Here is a 7,213-nt window from a genome sequence, read left to right as displayed (position 1 = left end):
CGCCTCTGCCCGCCGCTGCCGCTGCCGCTGTGCCCCCGCAGCGCGCCCGCTTCCTCAGCTCTGGGCAGGCCAGGCGGGGCCCAGTGCGCCGCCGCCCACAGACTCCGCCCCGCGGCCGGGGGCGGAACCCGGGCCTGCGAGGCCGGGCCTCCGCAGCTACCTGGAGGCCGGGTCCTAGGGGGACCCGGGCGCTCAACTTCTCCCAGAGACCCGACTTCCTCCTCGGCCGACGGGGCCTGGGACGCCTTCGCTGAGACCGGGAGGGGCCGCGCTGGACACCCCGCGGGTGCCCAACTGCGAGGGCGGACGGAGCCCCTCCTCTTGGCCCGCGAGTTCTAGGCCCCTCTCAGACACTCCATCATTCACATTTTTAATCTATAAAATCGGTCCACGAACCAGTCTTTCCTAAACCCTTTGCAAGCTGCGAGGCCCAATACTAATGCAAGCCAGCGTTGCGTTGCTGCCGGCGTGCGGCTTTGCGGGAGAGCCCCAGGATCTCCCCAGAGCCCTGCACGCTACATCTTGTAACTATGTCATATAAGCCCTCGGGGCTCCCCAACTCGTGGGCGCCCTGCTTTCCATTCTCTGAGCCTCGGCTTTCTTCTGGAAATGAGCGTATGAAGGCCTGCCTGGCAAAGACTAGTGGAGGGGAAGGAGGCGGGGGAGGAATCTACGCGGATTGAGCCGCACTGTGTGCCGGCCTGGCAGCCACCCTCTCCCGCCCTTCCCCACAGAACAGCCTTCTTGTGCCCTGTCTCTGGGGGGCAGAGCCCACCCTGCTCTGAGCCCCAGCCCCGTGTCAGAGGCTCCTGTGCGGGCCCAGCCCTGAGCTCCAATGCCCCTCCGGAGTGCGTGGCTCTTTCAGCCTTGGCTCGGTCCACCTTGTTCCTCTGGAGCTCCCAGCACGCCTGTCCCGGCTGGGTCCCTCGCCGCCCCCAGGTGCTGGAGGCCGGGTGGGATGTGGAGGGAGGGAGGGAGGCAGGCATGGCAGTGCAGGCAGCTGCAGGACAGTGTGTCCCCGACCTGACCCTAACCTTCTCCCAGACCTAGCTGCTTTTTCACCCTTTTCAGTGACGCCCCAGACTTCTATATTCTCTCACAGTACCCACTGATGCTCCCATCAAGGCCCCAGATGGACATGGACACCAAGTACACACATGGCCCCTTTAATCTTCCACCTGCCCTGGGAGGTGTGAGGGGGCCAGCTTACCAGGACGCTGGGTCCCAGAGCTGCTGCCCAGTAGTTGTGTGGCCTCAGGCAAGTGACTCAACCTCTTGAGTGTCAGCATCCCCCTCTGTGAAACGGAGGCTGTAATGCTGTTAGCACACAGCTGGGCATCTGATCAAGGCCATGTGAGCCTAATCTTTTTTCCCTCCCAGGTGAAGAAACTGAAGGTCAGAGGTCGAGCAGCCCTAGGTCACTGGTGGAGCAAGTTAGGACTGAAGTCAGGTTGGCTAGAGGCATGCGGGAGGCCTAAGAGAAGTCCCTTCACATTCTCTCATCATGAAGCACCTATTGTGTGCCACGCCCTGTTCCAGGACAGGGTATGTATGGCCTTGAGCAAGACAGGCAGCTGGCTCTGTGAGCGACACGGGTAAAATGAAGGCGGGGTGGAGCCAGCCCTGGGAAGGGTGCTCTCACCCCCACTGACAGGAGACACTGAGGCACAGGCGGTGAGAGGCACAGCCAGGACTGTGCCACGCCAGGTGGCCATGAGCAGAGCAACTGGGGAGATGGCACTGCCACTAAGCAGATGTTGCTGCCCAGCCCCCACAAGGTGGTAAGGCAGGTACCCAGTGGGCGCTGGAACTCAGTGCCTCCCTTGCTGCGTCTGCCGTCTTGCTCCAGGCTCGGGACCTGTTGTCTCCCTGCTGCTGCGTGCCTGGCTGCCGTGGGAGGGTGAGTTTTGTAAGTGAAACAGAAGGCCGCAGAAAATGCAAGTCACCCTGAGGGATTTATCAGAAGGAGTGAGCTTCCGGTAAACCCTGGTCCAGACCCTGCTCCTCACCCTGGGCACACCCATGCCATCTAGGGAGGAACGGAGGCCTGGGGCAGCTGGGTGCTTTGAACAAAAACCCTGGTCCAGGGCCCCCTGGGTGACTTAACTGCTCACTTGGCCTTCGTGTCCTCATCTGTTCACTGAGGGATTTGGACTTGATTCTTCAGGGCTCTGCCCATCTGAAGGATTGGAGGTCAAGGATTTGGGGACTGCCCTGGGAAGCCAGGGAAGCTCATCCTGACCACAGCTCCTGCATCCTGTCAGCTCAGAGCTCAGACCGCCAGGCCTGTTTGGCCATCCCTCCCGCACAGAGAAGCTGTCACATCCAGAGAGTATCAGAGCTGGGTCTTGAACCCAGCTCTGCTTGACTCAAAGTGTACTCACTACCATCCACCATGGGGGGCAGCAGATGTGGCGGACACCTTGGGCAGGTAGCTTCCTGCCTTGGCCTCTGTGGCCTTCTCATGAGATGGTGTAACAGTACTGAAGGCCGTGAGCCTGGAGAGTCCTTAGGGCAGGGTCTGGGCACAGAGCCCCAATACAGTAGTGTTATTGTCACTCCACCCAGGTCTCTGCTGCCTCACACAATTGTTCATGAGCAGAGTTTGAAACGTTGGCACTATTCACATAAAACATAGCCACCCAGGCAGACACCGCCCTCAGGAGGCAGCTTTCAGGTCTGCTTGAGGTGGCTGCTCACTGTACTGGGTACCACAGGCCAGGAAGTTTGGCCCAAACCCCCTGCCTGGAGGGGCGAGGGAGGGGGAGACATGGGAAAATGACCCTGGGAGCCAGAGTTCTCTGGAGGGAAGCTGAGTAGGGGAAGAAGAGAGGGACAGAGGGACTGACCCCTGCCTGGTCACATCAGGAGGGGTGCGATGGTTAAGGTTGTGTGTCAATTTGGCTGGACCATGACTCTCAGTCATTTGGCAGTTATGATGTAGTCTGGTAGTTATGTAATGATGTAATCATCTCCATGATGAGACCTGACATAATGTAATCATCTCCATGATGAGATCTGCTACTAGCAACCCATCAGCTGAAAGGAAGTTTCCTTGTGGACTTTCTGACAAAGCTTGCTGGGTTTTTGCTCTTCTCTGGATCCTGCATGTGGCATGTCATCATCTGACCTCCAGTTCTTAGGACTTTAGCCACCAGCCTGCTGTCTTACATGCCAGTCTTGGGTTCAACAGCCTCTGCAGCTATGTAGCTACATGAGTCAGGAGAAGCCTCCGGCCTGATGCCTGACTCACAGACTTGGAATTTTCCAGCCTCTACGACCACATGAGCCATTTCCTTGTTATACCTCTCTCTCTCTATATGTATATATACATGCTTCACTGGTTTTGCTTCTCTAGAGGACCCATCCTAAGACCCGGGGTTTGATAGGAATGTGCACAGGCCCTGGGCACATTTCTGAGCCGACCCAAGGGCCACAGGGCTTCGGCTCCCATCTGGGGCATGTTATCCCCTTTGAGCTTCCAGGCAGCTCTGTGACTCAAAGTTCATTGTTCCCACTTTTCAGAATATGAAAGTCAAGAAAGGATTGTAGTATAACAATTAGAAATTTAGATTCTGGGTTCCTAAGCCTGCTCTGTCACTAGTTGGCAGTGGCCCTGGGCAAGTCAATTCTCTTTTCTGAGCCTGTTTCCTCAGCTGTGCAATGGGCAGAGACAGGCCCCTTCCCCCCACCCTCTACCCAGGGTATAAAGGTTTGGGGAGGGCTGGATAAGGCTCCCACCTGCCCCCTGATGCCTGGTGTTCCCAATCAGATTCCTTATTTGCATCCTCCTTTGCCTGTGGAACCCCTGTTTTCCAGCTCAGGGCTGGTTACCAGTCAGGCAGGCCTGATTCAGCAAAACGTTTTCAAGCAACTGCCCATGCCTGTCTTGGCTCACCTGGCTCACCTGGCTTAGCTGGCTTCAGGATCTTTCTGGGTCTAGAGTCCTGTGCAACGCCCAGAGAGTGCCTCTGTGTGCACAAACCCCTAGAGCTGTGTCTGCATGCATGCATGTCCCTGGGAGGCATGGTGGAGGCAGGGGCGTGGACCATGAATGAGAGCAGGCCCGTGGCTTTCCCACGGGCCAGAGAACCTCCTCTACACGGCTCTCCCCCCGTGATAAAGGGACTGTGTAATTGTTGGAGGGCCAGCCCTGTGTCAAGTTCTCACTTACTAGCTGTGTGACTTTGGACGCCTTTCCTTGTTTGTTAAACGGTGTTGTGAAGAGGACAGAACCCGCCGCGGGAAGCCCTGAGACCTGATGTAGGAGAGTGAAGGGGTCTTAATTTTGGCCCTTCAATCACAGCCTGTCCCCCAGCCTTGATCCCCAGGTCAAGGACACAAAGGGGCCTTGTCACCCGAGCAGACCTCAGAGGTGACATCTTACAACAGCCTCTGCTGCATGACCCCTGCCCAGGGAACGGGGCAGTCTCTTGGGGCCTGTGGCTGCACAGCCCAGATGAGCCAGAGATGAGGGGTGGCTGGGCCCAAGCAGCCATTCCAGGTAAGGGTCTTGTGGGTGTGTGCTAAGAGCACCAACTTCCTGAACGCCAAGGCGATGTTTTGGCATTTTCTCATGAACGGGAATCTTCAAAGGTGGCCATGGCCTTTCTCCACCTGAGAGGCAGGCAGAGAGGTTATCTCCACTCTACAGAGGGAGAATCCAAGGTTGGAAAGTGGGTGTGACATGCCCAAGTTGGCCCAGGCTGCAAGAGGCTGTCCTGTGCCCTGGCTGCCTCCTGAGAAGGCTGGCATGCGGGCCAAGCAGCCTGCCAGCATGTGTCAACAGGACGATGAGGAGGAGGATGGCGGGCTGGGGGGCTGGTGGTCAGCCCTTGGGCAACAGGAACTTGAAACAGCAGGGCGGTCTCTCCAGACTGAGCCAGCGCCTTTCCCTGTGGGTGGCCTAATCACTCACTGCCCACCTCATGGAGACATTCCATGCCCAGCAGGTGGGCCCAGGAATCTGCATTTTTGTCAGGCTCTGTCTGCTTGGCATTTCCCAGGGAACAAACTCCTACCAGGCAAGTTCACTGATCCTCCCCATTTCGAGGAAGGAAAGAGGAAGGCAGGCCAGGCCTGAGAAGGTGCTGTGTAATCATCCTCATTTTAAAGACAGAACAGCAGAGGCCTTGAGTGGAGAGGGACTTTCCAGGGTTGTGCAGTGCTGAGTGGAAAGCAAGAGGCAGAGTGAATGGGTCTTAATTTTGGCCCCTCAGTCACACTGGAGATGAGTCACATGAGGTGGGCACTCAAGCAGTTGAATATGCCTTGCCTCACAGCTGTCCCCAGAGAGAAGTGACTTGCTCAAGGTCACATGGAAGACTCAACTGGCCTCAGAAGACCACTAAACCCCAGAACAAACTGGAAATCCACCACAGGAGAGGGAGGCCTGAATGAATTATAGCCTTCTGTGTTGTGGGATGTTAACCTGCTAAAAGAGGCAGGCAACTGGCTGAGGGGTGCACTGGGTATCACAGAGAGAGGACAGTCAGAGGCTTCCTGTTAAGAGCCCTGGCCCACAGGATTGTCCCTGCTGTTGGTGTGTCAGCCTTTCCCCTGGGCCTGGCTCTCTGAGGGCCAGGTTGGGTCTGATGGCACTTGGCAACTATGGGCTTCTATGCCCAGTAAAGCCCTTGTCAACAGTGGCCACAACAAAAGAGGCAGGGGTAGTAGTCATACCCCACAAACTGTTCTCTCCTTCTTCCATGGTCATAGACTCCTGATTTTTAGCTTTGCAAATGGACTCCCAGGATAAAAGCTGCATTTCCCGGTCTCCCCTGCAACTAGGTATACCCATGTGACTACAGTTTGGCCAATGGATGGCTGTGCGTGTGTGACATAAGGGAAGAAACCCGAAACTGAAGGGATGTACCATTCTTCATTACTTCTTCCTTCCTGCTGGATAGATTATGGATGTAATAGCTGGAGCTCCAGCAGCCAAATTGGACCATGAGGAGATCTTGGGCATAGAAGCTTTGCACGGCAGAGCAAAAGACAGAAGGAGCCTGTGCCCCCAATATTTCTCGACTGCCCACCTCCGGACTTTTTAACTGTGAGTAAGAAAAGAACTTCTCTCTTGTTTTTAGGCTGCCTTAATTTTTTTTTTTAATGGTACTTTAGAGGTTTACAGAGCAAACTAGTTTCTCGTTAAACAATACATATATTATTGTTTTGTGACATTGGTTACCATGTAATTTTTTTTCCCCTGATACAAGTGATCCTGACCCTGTCTTGAAAAAGTAAGTCAGATTATATCACTTACCCAGCTGAAACCTCTGTGGTGGCTCCCGTCAAAATCTAAACTCCTGGACCCTGCAGGATCTGGCCTTCTGAGATCCCTCCCCTGTCACCTTCCTCTCCTCCTCATTCTCTCCACTCCAGCCACTTGCTGTTCTTGTCCTATGGAGCCCCTTTCTTACTCACGGCCTATGCAGTCCCAAATATTCTGCCCCCGGGTCTCTGTGGGGCCGGCTATTTCCTTCATGTGATTCCAGTGTATCCCCCTACCTGCAGTGTCCCCCAGCCACACTCCATCCTGTACCTGTTTGATAACCTGCCTTGTCAGTACCTGAAATTACCTTGTCTGTGGTTTGTTTCCAGGTGCATAGCCTGCCCCTCCCCCATGCACCCTATGGAGCCGATCAGAGTCATCTCCCCTGGCAGGAGCAGGGGTGGTGGTCATGGCGGGGCGGGGGGGGGGGTGGGCACGGCAGCATGGAGCCTGGTGCATAGCAGGTGCTCAGGAATCAGCTGTTGCCCCCACCCCACACCAGTGTCCCCATGACGGTCCAGCTTCAGGCAGTGTTGCCCCACTGACCACCACCCAGCATGATGCCCAGGTCACATCCTAGCCGCACCCTCTCTGCCCAGCCTGCAGAGGCATTGTCAGGCCTCCCTGAGCCTGGCCTGCTCTCAGCTCACCCCAAATGGCTCTGATGCTGACCATGACTCGGGCCGCCAGGCCACAAAAGCATGGAACACCCCAAAGGGCAGCTTGTCTGTGTGTGAAAAAGACAATCTCTGAGGGTCAGGTCTAGTGCCGTCCGCCTTCCTACCCAAAAAGTCCAGACTGAGCCTGGCCTTGGCTGCTCAGCTTGGCCTTCCAGGGGCCGAGACATCTGAGCATGGCCCCCGCCTCCTCCTGAGTGCTTGTGTCAGGATGCTCCCCCTGAGCACCTGTGTTGGGGTGCTCCCCCTAAGCGCCTGTGTC

General features: G+C 56.2%; 1 long non-coding RNA gene across 8 annotated transcripts in view; it reads left to right on the top strand.

Moving 5' to 3' along the window:
* The first annotated feature begins 107 nt into the window (after nt 1-107).
* The window catches only part of LOC111748131 (uncharacterized), a 45,489-nt gene continuing 38,383 nt past the window's right edge, over nt 108-7,213 (top strand). For 4 of the 8 annotated variants that reach the window (XR_002784078.2, XR_002784076.2, XR_010322933.1 and 1 more), the window contains exon 1: nt 139-6,055. This is a non-coding gene — a long non-coding RNA (uncharacterized LOC111748131). Of the gene's footprint in view, nt 6,056-7,213 lie in introns of all 8 variants that reach the window. The other 4 variants (XR_002784073.2, XR_010322934.1, XR_010322935.1 and 1 more) reach the window with 4 other exon arrangements.

The sequence above is a fragment of the Loxodonta africana genome, chromosome 9 (genome assembly GCF_030014295.1).
Source record: "Loxodonta africana isolate mLoxAfr1 chromosome 9, mLoxAfr1.hap2, whole genome shotgun sequence".
Taxonomy (NCBI): domain Eukaryota; kingdom Metazoa; phylum Chordata; class Mammalia; order Proboscidea; family Elephantidae; genus Loxodonta; species Loxodonta africana.
This window is presented reverse-complemented; position numbering and strand designations above follow the sequence as displayed.